At 42.2% G+C, this 13,650-nt stretch overlaps 1 protein-coding gene across 1 annotated transcript in view; it reads left to right on the top strand.

The window, feature by feature from the left end:
- FAM3C (FAM3 metabolism regulating signaling molecule C) overlaps positions 1-13,650 on the top strand; it is a 28,806-nt gene that overhangs the window by 191 nt on the left and 14,965 nt on the right. The gene's annotated exons all lie outside the window — the stretch shown is intronic.

Raw genomic sequence — 13,650 nt, 5'->3', positions numbered from 1 at the left:
GCGCGCATCGCTCTCCTCTGCGCGGGGCAGCTGCGCCGCGCCAGGCTGGCGCTGGCCGCTTGCCCTTGCCTCCGCTGACGGCTTCCCACAGCGGCGCAACTTCCCCGGGCCGCTTGGCCCTTCCCCCGTCCGGGAGGAGTGAGGGGGGCTGGGAGTGCGGGGCAGGGCAGAACCGGGCGGCACCCCCTGTCCTCGGGCGTCCCTCGGAGCAACCAGCTGGGCGGCGAGTGGGGCGGAGGTCTCCCCTCCTCCCTTGTTCCCTTCTCTGTCGGCACGGCGAGGGGGCTCAGGGCTAGCCTGGCGGCGCGGGGCCGGCAGCCGCTCTGCGCCCGGTGCCGGCGGTCGGGGCTGTCGGTGGCGGCTCTCGGCGGAGCCGCAGTTCGAGTGGAAGCGTTTGCCGGGCAGGGAGCGTCTTGCTGCCCCTGAAACAAACGGCTGGGCGCAGCGAGAAGGCAGCGGTGCTGCTGCTCGGTGCCAGTGGGCTGCTTCTCTCCTTTCCCTGCGCTGGGTAGCCAGCCGGTCGCGGGCTTGTTGGCGGGCGGCTCTGCTCCTGCTTGACTGGAGCACTTGGGAGTCTGTGGTTGCAGAGGAAGAGCCGTGAGCTGCTAGGGGCGGCGTGCCCTGCGGCCGGGGTTGCGGAGATACTTGGCGCAGGAGTCGGTGTTACCGTGGTTTCTGGCATCTTGAGTTGCTGAAGTAGGGGGAAAAAAAATACAGTAATTCTATGTTTTATTGCCTTTGGTGGGTGAGTGTTGCCATGCCTTAAGTTTTTGCCCGAGCTGCCGAGGGGCGGCGTAACTCACCTAATTGTTTTTTATATATATATATATATATATATATATATATAAATATAATTTTTTTTACGTTAAAAAGAGGTTAAATAATAACTCCAGATGTTTGTAAAGTTCTCTGCATTGACCATGTTTCCTTTCCTACGTGTGCCCCAGCCTACCTGCAGGCTTAGAGCCCATGGCGCTCCTTGGCTGTGGAACGCGGCTGACGAGCGCGATCCTTCCACCAAAGTATTTAATACCAGCGGGAGAGTTATTTGGGAGAAAAGAACAACAAAACCTCGTTAATGATGGTGCACTAGAGTTTTGGGGTTTTTTTAAAAGCCTCTGAAACTAATCAAGCTATGAATGTCTTCATCAGCACATATTATCCCCCCTCCCACCCTCCCGGGGGGGATTCTTTTAAGTATGAAGGGATCTCTTTTCATCTGTTGATTTGCATAGTTGTCGGTGTGCGGTAAAACAAGTTCTGTAACATGCTTCGAGCCTGCGGGGAGGCTCTTCACAAGATCGCACCTTGGGATTGTCCTGTAATAGCATCTGATCGCTTCGGGATGGAGGAGGCACCTGATTTGTTGGAGGCTGTTGCTTCCATGTCCTTCCAACTGCCCCGACCAATTCACTCAGTAAGGGCAGAGTAAATAGTTCGAAGTGTCTCCTCAGGGTGCTGACGAGGTGCTGCCTGAGCTCTTCAGGGCATGCAGAATATTCGTGGCCGACTTCCAGGGAGAATTTTCTCATCTCTCCAGGAGAAGAGCAGTAATATGGAAAGAGCTTGAGAATTTAATAAAGCTTTGACAAGCTAATGTTCAAGAAATGAACTGTTACTACTAAATGTCTAGTTTCTGGTTTTGTTCAGAATATTAGTGTAATTTATGAGATTTTTTTTTTTCCTCTAAAATCACAGTCCCAGTGATGTCAGACAGTTGACATATGAGTGTAAGGGCTGTAAATATTACCATTTACACCAGCAGTCACCATTTCCATGAGGCTTCATATAACTGATCTATATGTTCAGTTTTGAGTTTGTCACTAAAATCTGCTGAGAAAGCTTAGAATTTAAGGCAAAAATATTGTAAACCCACGTGTTTGCTCTACTGGTGGCTATCTGCGTAACCTTGTGATAATCATTCTGATGTCAGCAGCACTGGGCTTATTGTAATTACAGAATCACCAGGTTGGAAAAAAACCCTGAGATCATTGAGTCCAACCATACCCATCCTCCACTAAACGCTATCCCCAAGCACCCTATCTACCCATCCCTTAAATACATCCAGGGTTGGAGACCCAACCAGCCCCCTGGACATCCTGCTCTGATTGTTTCACAGTTTAGAAGGTTCCTTTTGGGAAGTCTCACACTGTTCTGAAATAAAGGCTGTCCATAAATTCTTGAGATAACTTTAGCAAAACGTGAACTGCAGTAGCGTCTGAAATCTTAAGAAGAGTCTTGAAATGGGACTTCATGAGGTGGCTGAACAAATCTTAACAGCCTGATGCTGCAGTGCCTTGCCTCCTGACATTCCTAAAAGTTGTCTGCTAAGCTGACAAAAAAATACATTAGTTCTCTTTTACTAGACTAGTTTTTATTAGTGAGCAAAATTATGTAGCCTGGGCTGGAGAACGGGTGAGCGTGGCTGGAGCAGCTTTGGGAGGTGAGGTCACCTATCTCATAAATTTTCATGCCTCCTAGCACTATCCAGGCCTGAGACCCAGTGACGTCAGAACATAAAATATAGCGAGGGGAGGAAATAACTTTAAGCTGGTATTGCTGCTTGAAACCTCATTTCTTAGCACCAGAATTTTCAACTCAGATGTTAAAGCATCTCTAGCATATAAATAGGGGCTCCTGGCTTCCTATTTCATTGTCTAAAATGTGGTGTCTAACCACAAATTCAAGCATAGCCTCCTCATGCTTTTCTTAATGGTATATTTGTCCCCAGAGGACTTAAAGATTTTCCTTATCTAGATTTTTTTTCTTTTAATTTGTAATTCTAATTTTGCCCTTTACTTTGTATCTGCCTGCATCTTGATGTTATCCACAAATTAAAAAAAAAACTTATCCCTGTTCAGTAGTCCTAGTCATTGATGACAATATTTAATATTATTTTACCCAGGCTCCCTGAAATTCAGTCACAATTAAGTCTCCACTGGCAGTTATCAGTAGTTACTCTTGTACTATATTTCTGTGATACAAAAGTGGTTTGTCTTCCTTTGCAGACAGAGCTACAACTTAGGTCTTCTTGGAGCTCAGTGCCAAGAAGAGGATATAGAGGAGACATAGGGGAGAGGGGAGAAACTTCAGAAGACTATCAGGACAAAGGGAGCTAACTGCTGGAGCGAGCTCTGCCTTGCACTTAATGTGTGCTGCCTTTGAGTCAGTTTTAATGGCAGAAAGTCGCACAATGTGCTTATATATGCAAAAGCATGGTAGTTGTAATGAAGGTCCAGTTAAAATTTTAATTAACATCAAAATAGATGACACTTAAGTCTTCCCTCTCTTCATAAGACCTGCTTTCTTCTTGAAGTTGGCTGGCTTCCCTTCTCTTACCATCTCTCTAGTTTTCTCTTATCGAAGGAGAAAGTAAGGGTCTTGTAATCGCAAAGACCTTTTTTAAATCTGTTTTAGTATCACCAGTGGGTTAAGTCAGCATTTCACAAACGTTTAAGCTGGTATAAGCTAATACTGCAGCTGCTAGAAAGCTGCTGACCTGCTCCCAGACACTTATTTCTGCCTTTGGATCAGCCCAGGTATTTGTGTAAATACCAGGTGAGGTGGTTGAGGGAACTGCCACGGCTGTTTGCTTGCTGGCCAGCTGGACGTTGGTGACACCTCAAATGGCTCTGGAACTGCATTTGAATAGATTCAGGCAATGATTTATTACAGGAATTTCTGTAATGATTAGTGAATTTCTCTTAGGACAGCATGATCCAGAGGGGCATGGCATCAGGAGCTGTTACAGTATACAGTGATCAGCAGCTTCATGTCAGCTGTGTATAGTCTCTGTTGTAAGCTCGCTGTGGTAAGCACCCTTCTGTCACTGAGGAATGCTGTTCCTTAAATTAATTTGCATATAATTAATGTGGCAAATTTCTCCATAGGTGATGACATGCGGTAACTTGCTATCCCATGTAGCTTTAACTTTTCCCACCTGTGGTGATCTTTAGCTTTTAAAATCTCAAAGGATAGAATATGGCTGTGTTGGATTTTATTTAGTGGGCTGTGTACCAATTGTTAACAAAATATTAAATGATGCAAAGTGTCTATGTTTGTAATAATGTAATAAGAATACACTGCCTCTATTTTTTTTTCTTTCTTTTCTGTGAAATTAATTCTTCCTGAATGTGTTTTGTACTGGTTGCTGGAAGATTGTACCTAGCCAGGAGGTGGGTTATGAATTTCTGCTCTAATCACTTCATGCTCGGAAGCCAGTCTAGAGACTGCAGTTCTTGTTGCTGTGTCTTTCTGTCTTAAGTAGGAAGTGAGTCACTCCAGAGCTGTAAAGGATCATGCCACTAACTGACTTCCTCTACATTTTTGAGTGTTTTCCACCTCACTGCTCACAAACGATGGCATGTGTAGTGATAATATGGACCAGTAGCAACAACTTGCCCGTACCACAGAATACTGTGATTCTGAGTGTATCACACATCAAGGAGGTTATTAGTCATCGACAGCAGTCTCATATCTGCAATGTGATCCCATCCTCCAGCGGCCTGTTGGCATAGTGTGGCCCCTCTGTGCCTTGGGCCTGCTGTGCTGCTGCTGTGCCTTCTCCCCGCCAAGCTGAGCGTGATGCTGTCTCAGCAGGGTGTTTACCACAGCCACTGGCATATTCTTTCTAACCTGCAAAAGGCCAAAGCCAAGTGCTGCCTCATATGGGAGATGAGTGGATGGGAAAGCACTCTGTCAGTAGAGCAGAGGATCCTCTATCCCTTGGAGGAAGAGGAGGGAGAAATACCAACAGTGCTTTGAGCAGTGATTGTTGCCTAGTACTTTTCCCAGAGGCACGTCCTAGCTTCCTGGTGAGGTCAGCTTGCTACTGAGCAGTGGTTACAACTCCTCTTCAACAAACAGCCTCAGATCATGATGAGCTTTTGTGAAAGAAGCTCAAATGCTTGGTTGTATGGTAGTATTTTTTTTGGCAGTAGCCTGTGGTGGTGTCCCCTGGTATGGGGCTCCATGCCTGGCTGTGTCTGTGGTCTCAGTGTGCAGCTCTGACAAGGCTGATGAGGTCTGCGCAGTAAATTAATCTCACTTATAAGCTGATGATCTTATTCTGACATCATAAAGCTACTATCTAGAGTCTGGTTGTGCTTGGGGAGAATAGGGGAAAGGAACAGATCTGTTTTTTGCCATGAATTTGGACCTATAGACGGAGTATTTGTAATGCTCCTTTGCCATTCTGCTTGCTTGATAACTTTATTTGAAATGTTTCCCAGTGTGAAGGGGTGTGCTATAACCAGAGCCTCAAATTTCTGCTGTGATTGTGTGTGGTTATATCAAGTCATAGTAATGTGCCCTAATTGTTCTTCAGACCCATACCCTTTCTGTATGGCAGTTCTATTGAGAATTGCTGTATGGGGCAGGTTAAGGTACGTGGTCGTGATGTGCATGCAACACGAAAGCTGTTGTACATTTCAAACATCTACTGGATTCTGGCAACACCTTGTTTTGAGCGAGACCTTGTCATCTTGCAGTGAAATGCGTTGCAAAGCTTTATTTACTCCTTCCTGTTGTGGAAAGGCTTCAAAGACTTTGCTGTTTTATGAAGTTGAGGTGGTAATTTTTTTTTCTTTAGCACAGCAGAAAACAAATCAGCTATTTTGAACTTTTGAACAGTTTGTAGTTGCAGCAGTGCATCAGGGGGACAGAAGAAAACACTAAACCTCACTCTTAAATCTACTGTGAGATTTATGTATGTCTGTGTGATGAAGCTGGAAGATGAGTGGGTGAATGAGGTTCAGTGATTTGTCACTGAGGATTTAATCTGTCTGAATTTCTACATGATTTTATCCAACTCTGTGAAATACAGGGCTAAGGCTGCCTTTAAGAGCTGCATCATCAGCAGTGTACAGTTTATCACATATAAATAGTATAGATTTTAGAGACTGTAAATTATATCCTGTTTTTAAATATACAAACCAGTAAATTTTGTGTAATATTTGGGAAGAGCCTTCAAAGTGTGGATTACGTGCTTATGCAGTTAGGGGTTTTATTAGTTTGTGAGGGTGGGTTTTTTTGTTGTTGTTTTAATTGCAAAAGGAATGGGGCTTGAGTTTTGTTCTCAGTGGGATGATGCCTTAGCACTTGGGCTTCTCAGGATTTGGGAGAATTTTTCTGTTTGGGAAACAGGTTAGTTTGTGTGTTGCCTAAGGTGAAAGATTGATTGATGGATTGATACTACTAGCAAAAGCCTGCAGAGTCAGTAATTTTAACTCGTCATTTAGAATCACAGAATGGTCAGGGACAGAAGGGACCTTAAAGATCATCAAGTTCCAAGTCCTCTGCCATGGGTTGGGACACCTCTCACTAGACCAGGCTTCTCAAGGATCCATCCAACCTGGCCTTGAACACTTCTAGGGAGGGGGCATCCACCACTTCCGTGGGCAACCTGTTCCAGTGCCTCAGCACCCCCATGGTGAAGAATTTCTTCCTAATATCTAATCTAAATCTACCCTCTTCCAATTAAAAACCATTTCCCCATATCCTTTCACTACTCACCCTTGTAAAAAGTCCCTCCCCAGCTTTCTTGTAAGCCCCACTGGAAGGACACTATAAGGTCTCCCCGGAGCCTTCTCCAGGCTTAACAAGCCCAACTCTCTCAGCCTGTCTTCACAGGAGAGGCGTTCCAGCCCTCTCATCATCTTTGTGGCCCTTATCTGGACCTGTTCCAAGAGTTCCAAGTCCTTCTTATGTTGGGGACTCCAGAACTGGATACAGTACTCTAGGTGGGGTCTCCCAAGAGCGGAGCAAAGGGGCAGAATCACCTCCCTTGACCTGCTGGCCACATTCCTTTTGATGCAGCCCAGGATACGGTTGGCTCTCAGGGCTGTGAGTGCTCCCACCAGCACCCCCAAGTCCTTCTTTGCAGGGCTGCTCTCTATCGCATCATCTCCCAGTCTGTATTGATGATGAGGATTGCCCCAAATGTTTGGGAAGCATTAGTTTTGCACTTGAGGTAGCAAAACACTCTGGCAGAGTAATGCTAGTCCCATGTATGTTTCGTTTCCTTTCTTAGAAGTGAAACCATGTAGCCGAATTACCTTTTTATTTCTTTTTAATCAGTTTGGATTTCACTTGCAGTTGGTAGCAGTGAAATAAAATCTCGTTTTAAGAAGCAAACACTTAGGGTGTTGTCAGAACACCAGGCTAAATCTTGTGTGTATATGGAAGAATGCTGTTTAGGTTATTGGTTTTTCTTTTCTATGAAGTTAATAATTATACTTCATGGTAGTATTTGCCTCAAGTGAGGAAAAAGTGCTATCTGCGAGTCTTTAGGTCGTTCTGTGTGGACAAAGCTTTTGCCTGGGTGGAGTTTTGTTCTAACCACAAGGAATTCATGTGGATGTAGGAGTGCCTGTAGGGAGCAGCTCCTTGGGTCACAGCCTGTGTTATCAGAAGACACAAATGGAGCCTGGTTATACAGTAAAATTGAACGGCAGTAGAGGACTTTTTTTTAAAAAGAAGTGCAACTCTTTCCTGTGCCTGCCATTCGTCAGTTTGCAAAATTAATTTAATTTGAAATAGTGTGGAAAAACTATGCTTACCCTTCTGCTAGACTACACAATCATCTGGGTAAGGAAATGCTGCTTGTATTTGCGTAAAATGATTATATTAGAAGCCTGGGTTCCTGTGCCAGTTCAGACTTGGAATGATTTCGACTGTCTCAGCTGTTTGGTCAGTGGCATGTAATTCAGGTTGGCACAAGCACTGGTTTAAAACCAGAGCTCGCATAAGAATAGCTAATGCTGTCCCTGACACATCTGATTCACTGTGTAATAAAACCACCACTGCTCTGAACTGCTTGAAACCAACAGACTAAAATATCTATTTACACAGGCTGGATTAAATGAAACGTTTCACTGAGTCCATTTTACCAGGTAGGGAAAAGTAAAATGGCTTTTTTTGTTGCTCTCTGACAGGGAGAAAATGCATCTGTTAATCACTGAGGATGACAGTTTGTGCTGCAAAAAATAAATACCATCCTAATCTACTCATGACTCAAAAATAAAAGCTCAAGCTTTTTTTTTTTTTTTTTCCCTTTGGTACTAAGTAATTTTGAATGCTTATCTAATTCTGTATAGTGTGCTTGTATGCTATTCATATAGTAAATACAAATAAAACCAGGTATAACATTATTTGAGTATTTTTGAAAATATGAAAACTTTTAAATTCTCTTGGAAGAAAAATTTCCCTCAATTTAACTCAGACCATCTAGGGCTGGTACAGATTTAGTATTGCATATCTGGGTACATGTAGAAATACGGGGTTAATATTGAAGAGGATGCTAACTCAGATCTTGTAGGCGAAGAAAATTTCTCTTGTATTTTCCCAGAATTTTATGATGATTTACAGCCTTCTTTTGTATTTCTTGTTTATCCTTGTAGCTGGATGATGTCTTTCGTTAACATTATAGCTACAAAGAGATAAGCAGCAAGTAGTGAATATTGAGAACAGTCCATCTTGACATCTTTCAAAAAAACTTCAAAATTTTATCTTGGAGGTAACGGTCAGAGTTGTCTGTTCCTTCCTTCTCTCTTTGCTTTCACAATTCCTTGCAAAATAAACCTGATTCTTTTAGGCCTTTAAATTGGTTTATTTAGGTTAATTGTGATCTAGGTTCTTCCATTTGGGGGTTACGCTTTAAGATAGAAAAAATATGTATGGGTCTCAGTTAAAAGTCTAGGTAACACACAGAGCAGGGTATTTTTTTTTTGTCTGTTTAGGCAGAGCAAAATAATTTCCTTTTGTTTCACACACAGCAGTCCCCTTGGTGCAGCTCCCAATGATCAGGTACACTTTTGCAGTGATACCACGTTGTTCACCCCAACGTTAGAGAGTTGCTGTAATCTCTCTGATTCTGTTCTTCATTACTGCTGCCTGTTTTGTCATATTTGGTGTATATTTTGAACTGTCTTCGTTTCTGTTTTACTAAATATTGTTGTTGATTTTGGGACCGTTTTCTAATCAACTGTAGTCAGAATTCAGACTTACCTTGACCACCTAAATTCTCTTGCTTGTTTTTGGCAGCCCACTTCATAAGGACAATCCATGAGCGCTATCAAATTTCTAATGGAAATGCTGTTATTTCAGGAATGAAGTAGACTGATCTGCATGTTTTATTATTGCCCATTAAAACATTTATTGCAATCGTACTTGAAAACCCCTTATAAACAGAAGTACATTGCAAGTGCCAAAGCTTTCATGTGTAGTACACAGGGCAGAGGCTGTGCCAAAGTGGCGTGTCTCGTGTCGTGTGTCCTTGGGCACGAGTGTTGAGCAAAGCTGATAAAGACTTGGCTGAATGGAACGGCGTTCATCTCAGGACTGAAATCTGGACTAATTTCAGTATTGTATCAGTGTGGCAGTACTAATAAGAACTGTTTGTTTACTTAACTACTTACCTCAGTGCCGTTTCTTCTTGCACTTTGATTTGAGGAAGAAAATTTGCTTGATGGTCATCATATCTAATAAATGGAGAACTCAATCTTAACACGTTATAAAATGTGTATCATCTAATGAGACGTGATGATGGTTTGCTTGGCAGGATTACAGGCGCATAGTTTTCCTAAATGATATTATAATGTCCCCGTGAGAAGTACCTGGCAGGGTTCCCCTCAAGAGACACGGGTCACATGAGAGCAGCAGATACTAAAATTAACTTCATTCAGTTAAAAACAAGTACATATCAGAATATGCACAGTAGAAATTTGGATGTATGTACTGAATTTGTCAGATACATGTTGAGTCTGTCATTCCCACACAAGATCATCAACAAGCAGAACAACAAACTAATAATCCACTGAAGACTGAAACCAAGTGGTAAGAAAATTGGGGGAAAGCCCTTTTCTCTCTGCCTTTTTCTTTTATTTATTTACTGCAAGCTGCTGTTTTCTGTTGTCTTCTACTTTTGTTATGTTGCCCTGCGTACAGCATTTGGGGCTGTCATGGGGGTTGCTTAGAATGGCTTTGGCACTTGAAATCACAACATCTGGAAACTGCCCCTGTCTTGGGACAGAATACAATGCACAAGGATGGGTGGAGCAGCAAAAAAGCAACCAGTAACCTCAGCTCCCAACTGCCTGTCCACAAATCCACTCCCTAGTAGTTTGCATCCAGAATAAATAACTCTTTTTCTGCATGGATAGTCATGCAGCTCCATGCAGGGAACTGGACAATGACATGCTGTCCTTGGAATAGGATTTTTAACCTGTTACTTTGTTTTTTCCCTGGTTTGGTGAGATGTCTACTCTTTCTACTAGTGGGGGAAGTAGCAGCCCTCATGCTAGGCTGTGCTGAAGAGCGATTTCTGAACTCTGATATGGCAGCAACAGTTTCTGCCTGTCTGCTGCTTTTCTCTAAATTTTATTGTTCTGACTTTATCTTTACTGCTGTTTATAGTAAATGTAAATCTGCAGTTTGCCACACCTCTCCATCCAATATACTAGCCTAGGGAGTAACAACTTTCTCATGAAGTAGAAGAAAATTGGCATCTGAAGGCACCAGTTCTTTTGTGGCTGGCTTCTCCTTTCAAAGCACGTGATGCTGCATGCCAGGGATTTATTCTTTTGTTTCTTTCCACTGACCCAAGTTTTAGACTTTGGCTGATAAGCACTTTAAGTTCTGCACCAAGAAAACAGTCTGAAGAAAAATAAAATCCACGCTTCACAATCATACAATATAATGCTTCCCCAAATCCAGCCATTTTCATATGCAACTTGTAGACTTCTGTTGCCTGATTTGTGGTGCCCTCTTTGGCCTTTGCATCTGTATAGGGTTTTGCTCAGCTCTTCAGGGTGCTGCCTACAGACCCGGCTGTCGGCTGCTCCTTCGGCCTCAGTCTTTGACTAGTAAGTAATAAATGTGAACTTTATTGTACTGCCTGACAAGAGATAAATGATGTTAAGGTACAATATCTTTATCAATGATACATAATGAACCTTGACATGCTGGATCGATGGCTGAGGCAAGTTCTATGAGGTTCAACAACCCTCAGTGCCGGGTCCTGCACTTGGGTCACAACAACCCCATGCAACACCGCAGGCTTGGGGAAGTGGCTGGAAAGCTGCCTGGTGGAAAAGGACCTGGGGGTGTTGGGTGACAGACAGCTGGCTGAACATGAGCCAGCGGTGTGCCCAGGTGGCCAAAGAGGCCAACAGCATCCTGGCTTCTATCAGAAATGGTGTGGCCAGCAGGACTAGGGAAGTGTTTGTCCCCCTGTGCTTGGCACTGGTGAGGCCACGCCTTGAGTACTGTGTGCAGTTCTGGGCCCTCGCTGCCGGAAGGACCTTGAGATGCTGGAGCCACAAAGCTGGGGAAGGGTCTGGAGCACAAGTCTGAGCAGCAGCTGAGGGAACTGGAGTTGTTTAGCCTGGAGAAGGCCTAGACCTTATTGCACTTTATGACTACCTGAAAGGATTTTGTAGCCAGGTCTCTTCTCCCAAGTGACAGGACACAAAGAAATGGCAGAAGTTGTGCCAGGGGAAGCTTAGGTTGGATATTAGGAAAGATTTCTTAATTGACAGGGTTGTCAGTCATTGGAACAGGCTGCCCTCAGAAATGGTTGTGTCTCACCATCCTTGAGGGTATTTAAAAGATGTGTAGATGTGGCATGTAGGGATATGGTTTAGTGGTGGGTCTTGGCAATACTAGGTTAATGGTTGGACTTGAAATTCTTGTTCTTTTCTAATGATTCTATGATTCTAAAAAAGTGATTATTACTATTACTGGACATTGATAAGGCAAGAAGATAAGTTGTGGTTCTGCTGCCTCTGCTTGATGAAATATTAAGGAAGAGAGAAATAGTGTTTGGCTGTTTAGCCCATTCCTAAAGCAATTGAAGGAATGTTGTTGGCACTGGTTTTGTGCATCTAAGACTGAGCAAGCTCATTTATTTATCCTTTTCTTGTTTTCAAATGATCCTAAAGTAAGCACTATTAGAATTCCAAGTCCATTTTTATATCACTTCTGTAATTACAGTTATGAAGCCTAATACTGAAGATAGGGAGTAATGGCCTATACGTGATTCCTAAGGGCTCATGGGCTGTCCTATTTTATTCCTGTTCTGTCTTTAATTAAAAAATAAATTAGTTACTGTATAGGAAAATGACTTGGCGTTCATAAATTGAGGTTTCTTGTAGCTGGAAAATGTTGTGCAATGTTAATCTGTGCTGTAGCATTCCTGTACTTACTTGTTACATCAAAACTCACAATTTTTTGGTATGCTGTGACTTAAGAGAACAATTTCTATGTAATTGTTAAATTCCTGTCAAGTTAGAGTGTAATATTCATTTAAAACTTAAAACAATCTGTTGAATATTTATTGACTGCAACAAATAATGATCACTGAGGTGGATGGATGTGAGCATTCATACAAGGGCATTCTGTAGTCAAGGTTGGATGGTGTGATTATTTCACTTAGTTTATGCTTTTTTGTTTTGTTCATTTATTTGCTCTCATGCTTTGGATTTGTTAGGTATTTTTGTTTATAGGCAAGCAAAAAGAGGAAACATTTTTGTCAGTGCTGACTTAAAACAAGCTTGTGTCTGTTCAAACTACAGGTGGTGCTTTATTTTAATATTGATATATTTCCAGGGGTGGGGAGGGGAGACAAAGCAGCTTAGAGTAACTCTCTTGAAGACTTTGAAGTAAAATGAGTATATTTGCCTGGCAGTTTTTTTGCTGTTCTTTTATAGGATGGATAAATACTAGTCTTTCACTGAAGAAAGACTTTATATATGGATATAGTTAGTATAATTGACTCTAAATACAATGGATATATTATGTCCATAATATGCGTTGAGATTTCCCTTGTACAGCTTTAGTATTCAAAACCAATTGTCTGCTTTTCAAACTTTGTTGGAACTTATTTTCAAATTCCTATGGAGTAGAAAGAAATATTTCTATACTTGTGTTTGTTTTTTCCTGTTTATTTCTCTGCTGACCATTTTCTTGGAAACTTTAAGCAATAGAGCACAATGACTGTCTGTGTCTCTGGCAAAGAGGATCTGGACAGAAATCACTGAACTTAAGCAAAGTCAAAAGGTCGGTTATGTAGTATAATTATTTTCCTCCCTAGCATAGACCGTGAGCACTGTGTGGGGGGGTTTGGCCATCTCCAGATGATTTGCATTTTTGAATTCTAATAAAAATAGTTTTTCAAATAACTTCTAAAGAAATTTGATGGGTATTGATGGTTTTTGGAAATCCTGGCATAGTATTAGGGATGCTGTAGCTTTTGTGATGTGGATGTGGGACAGCTGCTTGGACTAAAATGACAGTTTATTATTTTCAAATTCAGCCTTGGTGTAGGTGATCCCTGAATGTAAACAGTTTTTCTTTTGCCACATTATATGTTAATAGTTATGCAGAAAAATGCATAGTTGGAAGTATGTTTTCTTTATTTAATCTGGAAGGGAAGTACTCATTGTACAAATTATTTGCCTGAATGCCTCATGTATTTTTTTGAAAGTAGCAAGGGTCCTTCCTTCTGTATGGTAAGAGTAGAAGAAATGAGATAGAACAGGTCAGGTAGCGTGCTGTTTTCAAGCAAATTCTAATTCCATTAATTAAAGGTTTTTTGTGTGCTTCATCTACGTAACCCAAATTACAGTGTTTCCAACAGATGTGTAGTATTTA

Source organism: Gallinula chloropus (genome assembly GCF_964237585.1).
Source record: "Gallinula chloropus genome assembly, chromosome: 1".
NCBI classification, from domain to species: Eukaryota; Metazoa; Chordata; class Aves; order Gruiformes; family Rallidae; genus Gallinula; species Gallinula chloropus.
Note: the sequence above shows the minus strand (reverse complement) of the source record. Positions and strands in the feature narration are given on the sequence as shown.